Genomic DNA, 13699 nt, shown 5'->3' with positions numbered 1-13699 from the left:
ACCGGGAATCTGCACCTCTACTGCCTCGTTCCATCGGTAGTCTATCCTTACCGTTTGTATGTTGGTTACGACGCTAATGTATCGAGACACGTGCTCACATCGACCCGATGTGGATGAAGTGGCATCGATGTTAAAATCCTTTGACATATCGAGATTAGGTGGGGTACACTGTTTCAAGGAAGGAATCGCTCTGGTTTTCTCTTTAGACGATCGAGATGATGATACAACTTCATTCCGCTGAGGAACTGTTCTGGAAGTCCTAGCCATATCAATGGTAAAAATTTCTCTAGAAAAAGATGAAAGAGTATAAAACACAATGGGTTCTAACTCGTGAATTTGGAGGTGGGGTGAAAGTAAGAAGTATCAAATAGTCGATGCATTTGCAGGAACCGCTTGGGCAGCGGAAAGGACGAGCCAATGGCAGTTCGTGGGTTCCTCAATTATCGCATTTGACGACGACCTTTGCACGGTTTTCTGGAACATGGCATTTAATGCTCTTATCAATTGACGTCGCGGCAATGATGTCCTCGGAACGATGGCTCAAAATCGTTTCCTATTACTTCATTCCAGGAAACACGGAGACTATCTGTATATGGTGAAATCGGAGGGTCCGATTTCTCATCATTAAGGTATTTTTAGGGAGTCATATCGATGTCTCAGGGCTGTGGGGTTGCAGTCGAGTTCTCTCCCTTGAGGTTCATTTATGCTCGACCCAACGACGATCCTGAGGGTGGGAAATTCCCGAGGCGAGCAGATAGCACCACTGGAGTCTAATATCATGTCTAGCCGTCCCATCACCATATCTTTACAATTAATGCATTCTGTACTATGTTGTATTTCCCCTCCTATATAAAGGGGATCTTCACCACTTTGTAAGGGGCGACTTTTGCTCAAACTATTCTTCATAAGATCTATAATATCTCTCTTTTCTCTCTAATTTACTCGCTCGAGACTACCTTCTTCATTTATTGCTTTCACATTTGTTCTTCATTTATTGCTTGATATTGGCCATAAAGAGTCTCCTTTTAATTATATCCTAACTATTATTCCCTTTCTGGTTACCCCCGATAGCTCGAGCTCGAGCCCAGGCATCGACCTCGAGGTCTTTCATCAGATAGACCGAGGCCCGGATGACTAGCTCCTCGATTTGATTACAACTCTGTTTTAGTTCACATTTCGTTGCTAAACTTCATATATCTAGCATCAAACTGCCTTAGCAACTAACATAAAAATAGATCACGTATTTTTAGAGTCCCATTAACAAATTTAATTGTTATTATCGTAAACACTCCCAAACTCCCCGTTAACCATCCGAAATCATCCCGAGGCCCTCGGGACCTCAACCAAAAGCACGAACAAGTTATATAACACTATCCAAACTTATAACAATCCTCAAAACACCTAAAACAACATCGAAACATCGAATTAACCATGGATTCAAGTCTAAGAACTCCAAAATCTCTGAAATTACGCTTTCGATCAAAAAGTCTATCAAACCTCGTCCGAATGACCTGAAATTTTGCACACACGTCACATTCGACACTATGGAGCTACTCCAACTTTCGGAATTTCATTTCAACCCTTAGATCAAAATCTCACTATCGAACCAGAAACTTCAAAAATTCAACTTTCGGCATTTCAAGCCTAAATAAGCTACGGACCTCCAAAACACAATCCGAATATGCCCCTAAGCCCAAAATCACCCAACGGAGCTAATGGAACAAACGGAATTCCATTCCAAGGCTGTCTTCACACTGCTCTGACTACGGTCCAAATTCTAAAACTTAAACTCTTATTTAGGGACTAGGTGTCCCAAAACTCTCCAAAACTCCAAATAAATCCTCCTGTCAACTCACTATAGCAGAAACAAACACGGGAAAAGCAGTTAATAGGGGATCAAGGCATTAATTCTTAAAACTACCGGCCAGGTCGTTACATCCTCCTACACTTAAATATTTGTTCATCCTTGAACGATCATAGAGACATACCTAAAGTAGTGAAAAGATGAGGGTAACAGCTGCGCATATCCTGCTCAGTCTCCCAGGTTGCCTCCTCGACCGACTGACCCCGCTACTGAACCTTTACTGATGCAATGTCCTTTGACCTCAGCTTTCAAACCTGCCTATCTAATATTGCCACTGGATCCTCAACATTCGATAGATCCTTGTCCAACTGGATTGAACTGAAATCCAACACATGCGACGGATCACCGTGATACTTTCAGAGCATCGAAACATGAAATACCAGATGAACTTCTGCCATGCTGGGAGGTAAGGCAAGCTCATAAGCAACCTCCCCAACACTTCGCAATATCTCAAAAGGACCAATAAACCTCGGACTCAACTTTCCTTTCTTTCCAAATCTCATAACGCCCTTCATAGGCGAAACCCGAAGCAAAACCCGCTCTCCAACCATATAGGAAACATCAAGAACCTTCCGGTCCACATAACTCTTCTGTCTGGACTGGGCTGTACGGAGTCTATCCTGAATTACCTTAAACTTCTCCAAAGCATCCTAAACCAAGTCTGTGCCAAATAATCTTTCCTCGCCTGGTACAAACCAACCCACCGAGGATCTACACCGCCTACCATATAAATCCTCATACGGTGCCATCTGAATGCTGGAGTGATAGCTGTTGTTGTAGGCAAACTCTGCCAATGGAAAGAACTGATCCTAAGACTCTCCAAACTCAATCACACATGCACAGAGCATATCCTCAAGAATCTGAATAGTGCGCTCGGACTGTCCGTCTGTCTGAGGGTGAAATGATGTACTCAACTCTACCCGAGTACCCAACTTATGCTGTATGGCCCTCCAGAACCGTGATGTGAACTGAGTACCTCTATCTGAAATGATGGAAACTGGAATACCATGCAGACGAACAATATCCCAGATATAAATCTCCTCCAGTCGCTCCAAAGAATAGGTAGTACGCATAGGAATGAAGTGCACGGACTTGGTCAACTGATCCACAATCACGAAAATGGTATCAAACTTTCTCAAAGTCTGTGGGAGCCCAACTACGAAGTCCATGGTGATCCGCTCCCACTTTCACTCTGGAATCTCTATTTGCTGAAACAACCCACCCGGTCTCTGGTGCTCATACTTCACCTGCTGACAATTGAGGCACCGAGCTACAAACCCAACTATGTCTTTCTTCATCCGCCTCCAACAATAGTGCTACCTCAAATTCTGGTACATCTTTGCGACACCCGGGTGAATGGAATACCGCAAACTATGGGCCTCCTCTAAAATTAACTCCCGAAGCCCATCAACATTGGGTACATAAATCCGATCTTGCATCCTCAATACCCCATCATCACCAATAGTCACATCTCTGGCATCACCGTGCAGAACCTTGTCCTTGAGGACAAGCAAATGAGGGTCATCAAACTGACTCTCCCGGATACGATCAAACAAGGAAGACCAGAAAACCACACAAGCTACCCGACTGGGATCCGAAATATCCAATCTCACAAACTGGCTGGCTAAGGCCTGAACATCTTGTTGATACCCAATTTTTCCTTATATATTTTTAACATATATATATATATATATATATATTACTTTCAAAATGGCACATATGCAGTTACAAGCGTGCATAAGCATTTTTATAATTTTTTTTGGTCTTAAACGACTACTTTATATCAATGTTATAAAAAGTTTACAGGGAGGGGGGGGGGGCTACTGGCCGCCTTACAAAAAAAACTACATATACCATTACCTATACTAGGGTTCGTAATTGTATTAGCTTTACTGGTAGATGCCTTAGAAGTAGTACTATTTAATATTAGTATATCAAAACTATGAGAGCTACTGCTACTGCATGCATTACTGGATGATGGCCTATCAGACGGTTGACAAAAACTGTGCATATATGGAGGAACTCCAAAAGTGACACCAGGCCCTTGCATTGGAAGGTTGAGTTGCTGATCCTGTTGGAGCTAATTAAGGATAATTGGTGGAGGGCTGCTCAAAAAAGTAATGTTGCTCTCTGATTGTGCCATACCAAAGTGTGCTACACCGTCTACTACTGTATTGTTCTCCCTATAAACATGGCTTACTTTTGGATTATGCAGTTGTCGGATTAGGAATATACAATCATTTAACAAAGAGGAGTGAGGTGTTGTGTTTTTATGAAACAAATTAATTACCTATTGTGCGTCCATTTGAATATGCAATGGAGTTAAATGATGTTGTAAAATGATTTGTAAGCCATGTAGTAGTGCCATAAGTTCTATTTCTATAATTATGGTAGATGGGTGGTGGCCCACGTAGCCCATTATCCAGGCGCCCTTATGGTCTCTAAAACCCCCCAAAGCCAGCAGTTGAGTTGTGTGGGTTGAGAGCCCCGTCTGTGTTCAATAAAAAAGTTCGTCCTTCAGGGGGAATTTTGTTTATTGAGCTCAGTTTGTGACATTGTTTAGTAGTTGTTGAGTTAGTAAGGAAAAAGTGCTCAGGTGCTAATTGCAGTATTGTTTTAGTAGAATGTGGTGTATTAATATTTTCAAATCAATTCATGTTGTGCATCTTCCAAAGATGCCATAGGATGAGATGCTGGAAAGGTATCCTATAATCGTAGTAACCACTTTTTGGCATATAAGTTGCTTAAGCTAGAGTTGGTTGTTAGCTCCATTAAGAGGTAAGGACTGTAGAAGGTATTCGAGGCTAAGGTCAGACCAAATGTTTTTTGCATGCACACAATGGAATAGGATATGGGGAATTGTTTCTGTGTCTAAGTTGCATATGGTGCATAGTTTAGAGTTGGTAATAACTAGTGAATATAGGTAGTCCTTTGTAGTTAATCTATTGTGGTTGATTAACCATAAGAAGTATTTAATTTTTGGAAGTGTTTTTAATTGCCAAATCCAGCCTTGACTAGGTATTGGATGGAGTGGCTTAGTAAGAGCTTTAAAGCAAGAGTTAACAGAAAATGCACCCGTTGATGTTAATCCCCAGATGATGTGGTCCGGGGTTGTACAATACATGGGAATATAAGTATTGTTAATTAGATAATGTATTTGATAAGGAAGTTGGATTGACAGGTGAGGGAGTTGGTTTCCATCTAGGCGGAGCACTTGGGCCATAGTTAAGTTTATTTCATTTTTTTGTAAGTGACCCTCAACCGTACTTCTTATATTAAGGTTTGGGGCAATCCAATTCTCATTCCAGAAATTCACATGTGTACCCTTTGTTACTCTCCATTGGAGACCAATTTGGCAAATTTTCCACCCACTCATAAGATGCTTCCATAAGGTTGAGGTACGTTTAATGGGTGTGCGATTGGGGGGTATTATACTTATTAAGTAATAAGGATGCCCAAGGGGTTTGAGGCTGGTGAAATAGCCTCCATGCCGTGCTAGCTAATATGGCATCATTTTTAGGACACAGTCGTTGTATACCTAGTCCTCCTTGTTCCTTGGCCTTAGTAATTATTTGCCAATTGAGAAGATGGAGCCTCCTCTTTTCTGAAGTAGATCCCCATAAATATTTTTTGACAGGTTTCTAATCGCTTTATTACATAAGCTGAGAGGGACAAACTATGCATGATGTGGTTGGGGATTGTATTTAAAGTCGCTTTTGTTAGAGTAGTCCTACCAGCCATTGTGAGGTGATTTGTTTTCCAGCCGGCTAACCTTGTTTTAAAGTTATCAATTAGAAATTTGTAATCCCTTTTGGTAGGGTTGTTAGTGAATAATGGAAACCCTAGGTATTTACCAAAAGATTTGCCCTCCTGCATGTTAAAGGAAGATAATATGTAGTTCTTGTTACGAGTGCGACAGTATTTTGGAAAAAAGATTTTTGATTTGTCAAAATTTATTTTTTGCCCAGATTGGGCTGTAATATTTTTTAGTAGATCGATTATTGTATGGACACTGGTAGTTGTTATCTTGGAAGCCAATATAATATCGTCTGCAAAAAATAGGTGAGATATTTGTGGGACTTTTGCATTTAAAGAAATAGGCTTCTAAAGAGTGTAATCAACTGCATTGTTGACTTGATGAGATAGAATTTCCATACAGATAATGAAAATGTATGGTGACAGGGGGTCACCTTTCCTGATACCAGCAGAGGGTGAAAAGAATTTTGTAGGGGTGCCATTAAAAAATATAGCAGTAGAGGTAGTTTTGATGCATGACATGATAATGATTATTAAATTTGGAGGAAAATTGAAAAAGACTAGGGATTGTCTTATAACACTCCATTCTAGTTTATCAAAAGCTTTTTCAAGGTTAAGTTTAAGAAGCATGCTGGGGCATTTAGATTTTGATGTCTTGAAGAAATGTAATAATTCATGAACAATGATAGCATTGTCCCCTGCTCTACGACCTTTTTGGAAAGCTGATTGGGTAGGGTTGATTAATTTTTGAAGGAAAGGTTTGATCCTATTCACAATAATTTCGGAGATAATTTTGTAGAGTGTGTTGCATAAGCTGATTGGCCTAAATTGAGAGATGGTTGTTGGTGTCTTAATTTTTGGAATTAAGCAAATGTAAGTTTTATTTAGGTCAGGGGGAATGTGTCCTTGGTGAAAAATTTGATTGCAAAAAGTAACGATGGATGTTTTCAATTGCGGCCAAAATTTCTGATAAAATAGAGGGTGTAGCCCATCCGGGCCAGGAGATTTTAGAGGTTGGAAGGAGTTAACAGCTTCAAAAATTTCCTTCTTAGTTAGTAAGGTTGAAATTAAACTTGCTTCCTCCTGTGATAGAGTGTTGTGAGTTTCTATAGTATAGTGATTTGTAGAGTGAGTGTGGGATGTTGTGTAGAGGGATTGATAGTAATTCAGGACCAGGTCCTGTAACTGGGAAATGTCAGATATCCAATTTCCCGCTGGATCTTTTAAGGCTAAAATTCTGTTACGACACCTTCTTTTAATAGTAGATAAGTGAAAAAATATCGTATTGGCATCGCCTTGGTTTAGCCAGGTTACACAAGATTTTAATTTCCAAAAGTCCTCTTCAAGTACTAAGAGATGGTTGTATTGAGATATAAGGTCCTTTTCCAGGTTTTTTACAAAAGGGCTCGTGGGATAGTTAGGAGATTTTTGTATGCCCGCTAGTCTTGTTTGAATATTTTTTTTGTAGAAAATATTCCCAAAAGAGTGGCTATTCCAAGTTTTGACTAGTTCCGTAAAGTCCGCAATAACATTTAGAATTGGGAGGTCATTTTGCCATACTTGATTAATAAGGAGAGGGAATTCATGGTGTGATAGCCACATTGTTTCAAATCTAAACAAGTCATTTTTTTTACGTATTTTTGCATCAAGGGTTAGTAGTAGGGGACAATGGTCTGAATGGGTTCTAGGTAAGTGATGTTCAGTTGCTTCCGGATACAAATTTAATCATTCATAATTTTCTACAATGCGATCTAACCTTTCAAGTATCAAAGCACCGTTTTTTCTTTTGTTAGTCCAAGTATATTTGCTACCCCTAAAGCCTAAGTCTATGAGGTTACAATAATTAAAATAATTAAGCATCAAGTCAGCCCTACTATTGTTTCATGAGCGTACCCCTAATTTTTCATTGGAGTATAAGATTTCATTAAAGTCACCCCCGACTTGCCATAGTCCTTTATAAGTGTCCGCAATGGACATTAGGTTTTGCCACAGTACTTGCCTAGATGATAAGATATTTTTAGCGTGTATTGCTGAAAATAAAAAAGGTTTGCCATGGGGACGTACCTGTACCATGCAATGGATTTCTTGATTGGTAACTACAATTTCAGTAACCTGAATGAGAGCATCATTCCATAACACCCCCATTCCTCCTGACTGCCCTTCAGCTAGGGCTTGGGATAGATGAGAGAAGTCAAAATCTACTTTTATAGTATGATGGTCTGCTATGTGTGTCTCCAACAGTACCACCAATGGAGGTTGATAGTAATTTAGCAAGGAACGAAAATTTCTACGAAAGTTAGGTGATTGTGCACCCCTACAGTTCTATATGACGAAATTCATGGAGTTATTGGGGAGGGTGGGGGTGGAGGTGCAGTGGTCTGCTCCTCCGATACTGGATTCAGCTGACTTACCTCCTGTGGTGTTTGATGTAGAGTTGGAGTGATCACTACTGCGAACTTTCCGGCTTTTGGATTGACGGGTAGCCTTATCTTGATCAGGCACTTGGTCACCTCTGGTGGACAGTTGAGCACCATTTTTTTGCATATTGCACTTTGAGGACAGAGATGTGGCATGCTCCGAGCCATACTGGCTCTGTTTGAGTTTCCCTCATTTCCTCCATCAGTGCTGCTAGCTCTTGTGGAGTGAACAGTTCTTGATCGCCTGGGCTTGGTGGTTGGGGACTCATTAAGGAGGAGGGGGAGAGGGTGAGTGGTTCGACTGGACTCATCGGAGATAGTGGGGGTAGGGTTTGTGGTATGTGGATGTGTTCATGTATCTAAGGGATTGGGGACTGTGTTTGTGGGTAGAAAGGGAGTTTTGCATAATGTAGTGGCTGGGAATGAGGCTGGTATTGAGGTAAGGGATTCCACCAAGAGTTGGTGGTCTGCATTGGGGTAGTTGTCCAGTTGTACTGGCCATAAAATTGCAATGCTGCTGTCATTCCCTCTGTGATGATTTGAGCTAGGTCTTGGTGATTTTGGAGGCGTATGATGAAATCCTGATTGTTGACGATCGTGGAGAACGTCAGTACATGGTTTTGGAGACCCATATCCAACCATGATTGAGGAGGTTGGTATGGATTTGGGTCTTGTGAGGTGTAAATCACAGGGTATGTTGGTGGTGGAGGTGTGTGTGTGTTGTTATGCATGGTTCGGGGTTGGAGAAAGTGAATGTTGAGGGGTCGATATGGAAGCAGATATGTCCTGCGATGTTGGGTCCTTAGGGGAAGTGGTAGAGCATGGTGGCTTTGCATGGTGTGTGAATTTTGATATATTAGAAGAATTGAGTTGTGGAAGTGGGAGTGGTAATGATTGAGTAATGTTTATAGGTGTTAGGTCATTGGGTAAGAGAGGCGGTTGAGTGTGTTTAGTGACTTAATTTTCTTGTGTGTTTAGATTAGCACGTGGGCTGGAAAGGGAGGGGGAATGTTGCATGGAGATTGGTTTAGTAGGGGATCTTTGTGAGGGTGGGATGTGAGGTGGGCAGAGGTAAATTTTTATGGGTAATAGAAGTGCCTTGTGGACTTGGTGTAGGGTTGGGGACATGCATGCAAGGGATGCCGTGATTGGATGGGAAGGGAGGTGGGCATGACGTAGCAGACTTGGGAGGTACCTCGGTGGCAATAGGGTCACTTTTTACCCTAGATGTTTGTAAACTAGGGTTATGATTATTGTTTGGGGTTTGAGGTGGGTCGGGTACATAGGTGTGAATTGGTAAGGACCCGTGTGTAGTGTCTAATAAATTGTTTGGGCCCATAGGTTTTCTTTTTGGAATTAAGGCCCATTTGCCTTGCACTGTGGAGGAAGAGAAGGGTACTATGTCGTTTGAGTAATTTAACAATTTAAAATAATTTTTAATAGCTAAGATATGATTAGAAGTGAGTTGATTAAATAATTTGTTAACTAATGAGGAAGTAATTACCTTGGGGGGGGGAGTGTGCATACCTGTGTGAGTGCCTTACCTGTGTCGTTGATGTATGTTAGGAGTCCATTGGCGTAGATGCTGAAGCTGAGTTTGGGCCATCTTGATTGTTGAGGAGCTGGTCGAGTGATCGCCGGTGAACTTTTATCTGTCTTTTGGGATAAACAACTGTCTTCCATTCGTCTTGGGGGGGGGGGCATGTCTGTGTTAAATGGTGGAGTAGGTAATAAGTTAGAGGGTGATAAAGGCGGTGAAGTGTGGAGACTGAGTGTTGTAGGGCAGTGCGTGGTGGTGTGGCCTATGCGTCCGCATCTGACACATAACATATTAAGACCTTCGTATAGGATTTGTTGGCGATGGTGACCTATAAATATGTGGGATTTTAAAGGCATTTTAAGAGGTACTTCAATACAAATTCGAGCATAACGGCCCCTAGAGGTAGATGAGGTACATATATCTATCTTGAGTAATTTGCCTAGTTTATTGCCTACTTGTTGGAGGATATGTTTGTCATAGCATTTAGTAGGTAGCTCTGGTAGGCGTGACCATATGGCTGTGTAGGTAAGCTTTGCCTTGGATGCTAGAAACCTTGGTTCCCAACGTCTAATGGATAGGAAATGGCCTAAGATGAACCATGACCCTTCGTGTAGAGCTTTGGTTGTATTTTCTTGTCTTTGAAACTTGATGAGAAAGAAATCGTTGGCCAGATCTATAAGGGATATTGATTTAGTGGGCTTCCACAATTGTTGTAATTTGTGTTTGAGTGTGAGGTGATTCATTTTTCTCCCAAAAACTTTAATGATTATGGAATGTTGCCATGGAGAGTAAAGTCTCTCTTTGTCCTCTGTGGATAGCGGAATGAAATTTTTGGCAGTGTTTGTTGAAGGTTTTCTTCTGCCATATCTATATGGTAAGGGGTTGTATGGATGATTGGGATTGAAGTGTCATTGTTGTGCAGTAGGGTTTGAAGAAAGGATTGAGTAGGTTGGCTTTGGATTAGTTCATCAATGTTCATAGAAGTTGATTTTTAATGTGAGTCGGGGGGGGGGGTGGTGCTGGGATTGGGATTGGAGCATTTTCTGTCATTGTGGATAATAAACGGTTTAGAGAGAGGTGAGAGCTTCTCTCATCTACTGCCGAAACATGGAAGAGTTGTTTACAGCTAGGAGTTTAATTTGCTTAATTTTTTATAATTTTTCTATAATCTTAAAAGCTCTAAATCAATTTATTTCTTCTCTTTTATTTATAAAATATCCTTTAATTATCATTCAAATTATTTTTTGTGGTGATTTAGTCATCTAAAGTCTTTATTTATGCCAAAATAGTGTTTAAATATTTTTCAGTGCATTTTTGTAATTATATTTATATTTTTACGCTAAATTGCACATCTTTGCAATAATATCCCTACTAATGCATAATTACATTATTGATGCATAAAATGGTCTTTTATATTTTTAAAATGTTAAACAACATTTCAATTTAAGCCCTATTCCAACCCAATACCACCCTAATTTTTAATTAAAATTACCCAGCCCAAATCCTGAAGACCCGATCTAGCCCCAATACCCTTTAATCTCGGACGTTGATCATAAAGATCAACGACCACAAACGACCCTTCCTAAAATAGACCAAAATACCCACAAACCCTATCATTCTACACCATCCGCCACCCTGAAACCCCTCTCCTATATCAAACGCTCTCAAACCTAACCCTAATCAAACCTCACTGACACTCACCTATGGCTATCTACGGTGGTTTCTCACCACCTCCCATACCTCCAGTGGCCTCTCTCACATTATTCTTTCCATCTCCAGGGATCTCAAGGGATCAGGGCTAGTTGGCTTGCATCTATGGTTCCTTTCTCGCCTGTTCCAAGCCATTCCAGTGTGATTCTGAGTAAGATCGTCCTATATTGACTATGATCTATGGGTTTCTAAGTATATTTCTTCACCTCTGTATGGTTCTCTTTGAAACCCTACATTTCTTTTTCTGAACCTCTTATATCTGTGCAGATCTGAGAGGATTTGGACTCGTTTCATATGAGTTTTAAAATAACCTTGATTTTCTTTACAAGAATTGTATGATTTTCAAGTGATTTTCATCTCAGTCATCCTTTTTCAGAAGTGCCGCCCTTTCAGGACTTAACTACTGTTGGTAGTCCTTATAAATTCTTCAATGAAGGACCTTCGGTTCCTTCTTGACGTCCTAAGTTTGGTGAAATTAAAGCAGAGCTTCAATTCTTCCAACATAATGGCACCAAGAAGAGCCCCACTAACTCTTGAATTATTCATTCAGGAAAATGAACGATCCAAAAGTCGGGGATGATAAAAGTTTCTCTTACCTTCTTTACACTTTTAGAGTGATGTAGGTGTACTGTTGTTTTGTTTCTAGGGTGATGATGGATCTTATATTTTTGGTAGTTTAAGGAAGATAGGGACTTTAGTATGCTTCAAATGAGGTATCTCTTTTTGTTAAATAAATAACTCACTAAAGGCTGCTTGTAAATAGCCTAAAAGAACCGATGCTACCTTTAAGGTTGGTCTTACCTGTTGCTTTTAATATAATGCCAAACTCTCAAGGAAAGTGTGATGCATTCTCATGTATTTTGGGACTCTATTTTGTGATTTTTTATGTGATAATGCTAAATTGTGATGCATTCTCATAGATTTTGTCACTTTGTTTCTATGGTTTTTATGTAACAAGGCTAGACTTTACACATCTTTTTGTCACTTTATTTTGAATTCTTCTAATAGTTTCAAACTTTAGCATAAACTATTTCACATATGTTTTCTGTCAAACTCCTCTTTATTATGCCATTCGGTTACAACTTGGTCTTTATATTTTTTAAATAAAGAAAAGATTTTTTTTTTACTTAAACATGAATAGCTATCAGTAAATTTTGGGTAGAAACGGATTGAGCATTTCAAATTCATTAGAGCTTTTGCAAACTTCTAACTTTGTGTCTCTACATTTGCAAATGTAAATACTCCATGTAATGTATCTTTGATCTTCAGGACAATTATGACATATGAGAATCAAGGCTTTTGATAGCTACAACTTACCTCTATTGTTGGTCAAGGTGAAATCCTAGAAAAATGCTTATTTTTGGAAATGAATTAGGCTATCTTTGGATCGATTGAGCCTTTCTATTACCTACAAAATGAAATTTATCTTTAGTGTCCAAACTCTTAATCTTATTGCTTTTTCATTCAAACCTCATAACCCAAAGTAAGAAAAGAAAATTACATGCTCCGTACAAACTCCATTTTGAATGACACAAAAAAACAAAAAAATAAATATATACTTTTGTTCCCTTTTGTTATTTTCCTGGTCTTGGTAAAGACTATTTGAAGATAGTGATTCATGAACAGAGTATGATGATAAATTAATTTGGGTGTCTTTGAAGTTTGAAAAAAAAATCCAACAAAGTTACTCAAATAAATACAAAAAAAAGAATACATGTGTATTTTTTTTTGCAATAAAATGGGGGTGTAGAATTGGAACCCTTATAATCAGCTCTGACCTTCTTGCAAAATCAATCCAGGAAAAAGTTAAGTCACTCTGAAAGATCCTTGTATCCTACCAACCTGTATCCTAACATTACACGCCAATAAAAGTCCTAAAAGATTTTGAATTCAATATTGATCTACATTAGTGGAGATTGACAAGAAAGACAAGCTATGGTTTATCGTAAATAATTGATTTTGATATTCTTAATTTTTTTTAAAGTCGAAGAATTCTAGTACTGAGATTTGCAGAGTAAAAATGGAGGTATAAACATAGCAAGTTTTGATGGTTCAAAAGAATTTGAAAAGTCAAGGAAATGTGTAATGAACCGGTCAATCATTTTGAGTGTATTAGCCCGGATCCCCTATTTACTGCTTTCCTTGTATCTTTATCTGCTTATGTGGCTTGCCGGGAGGTTTTGTTTATGGTTTCGGAGTGATTTGGGACACTTAGTCCCTAAAACGGAAGCTTAAGTTCTAGGATTTTGACCGTAGTTGAAATTGTGTGAAGATGACTCCGAAATGAATATTTGTCAGTTTCATTAGCTCAATTGGGTGATTTTTCACTTAGGAGCATGTCCGGATTGTGAATTGGAGGTCTGTAGCTGAATTAGGCTTGAAATGACGAAAGTTGAATTTTTGGAAAATATG

This window comes from Nicotiana sylvestris, chromosome 12 (genome assembly GCF_000393655.2).
Source record: "Nicotiana sylvestris chromosome 12, ASM39365v2, whole genome shotgun sequence".
Lineage (NCBI taxonomy): Eukaryota > Viridiplantae > Streptophyta > Magnoliopsida > Solanales > Solanaceae > Nicotiana > Nicotiana sylvestris.
This window is presented reverse-complemented; position numbering follows the sequence as displayed.